Genomic DNA, 535 nt, shown 5'->3' with positions numbered 1-535 from the left:
GTTTTCGAAATCTTTGTTTTCGTTTTTTCGCTTGTACTTTTTAGTTGTATAGCAACTTTCTAGTAAGCGTTTTCGAAATCTCTGTTTTCGCCGTTTTAAGGCTTCTTTCTGTGGATCCGGGCTTTTCCTCGGACCTCGGGTGTTTCGAGTACCTCCTTTGTTGGGTCCGACCTTGTTGTTGGTCGGCCTTTTTAAGTTATTTTTGTAATCTCTTTTTATTTGGCTTTTTTGAGCCTTTTCAGAGTTACTTTATAACTTCTCACATTAATTTGAACCTCGTCGCTTTATCTTTGCCGACCTTGTGTGGTCTCTTGGCAAATGATTTTTTGCGTTTTGCCGAGCATAAATTAATGCGCCTTGGCGGGGTACTTTCTAGGATTTGTTTCATCATGAGGAAAAAATAGAAAAATTTGATTAGTATTAAAAAAGAAAGAATATTTACAGAGTGTTTACCCTTGACTAGGTCGGGTGTCTTACTTAACCGGGTGTCTCATTAAAAAACCCTGGTAGGGAAAAAGAGTACACCTCGGGTTAA

The sequence above is a fragment of the Arachis duranensis genome, unplaced genomic scaffold (genome assembly GCF_000817695.3).
Source record: "Arachis duranensis cultivar V14167 unplaced genomic scaffold, aradu.V14167.gnm2.J7QH unplaced_Scaffold_354584, whole genome shotgun sequence".
In the NCBI taxonomy this organism is placed as follows: Eukaryota; Viridiplantae; Streptophyta; class Magnoliopsida; order Fabales; family Fabaceae; genus Arachis; species Arachis duranensis.
This window is presented reverse-complemented; position numbering follows the sequence as displayed.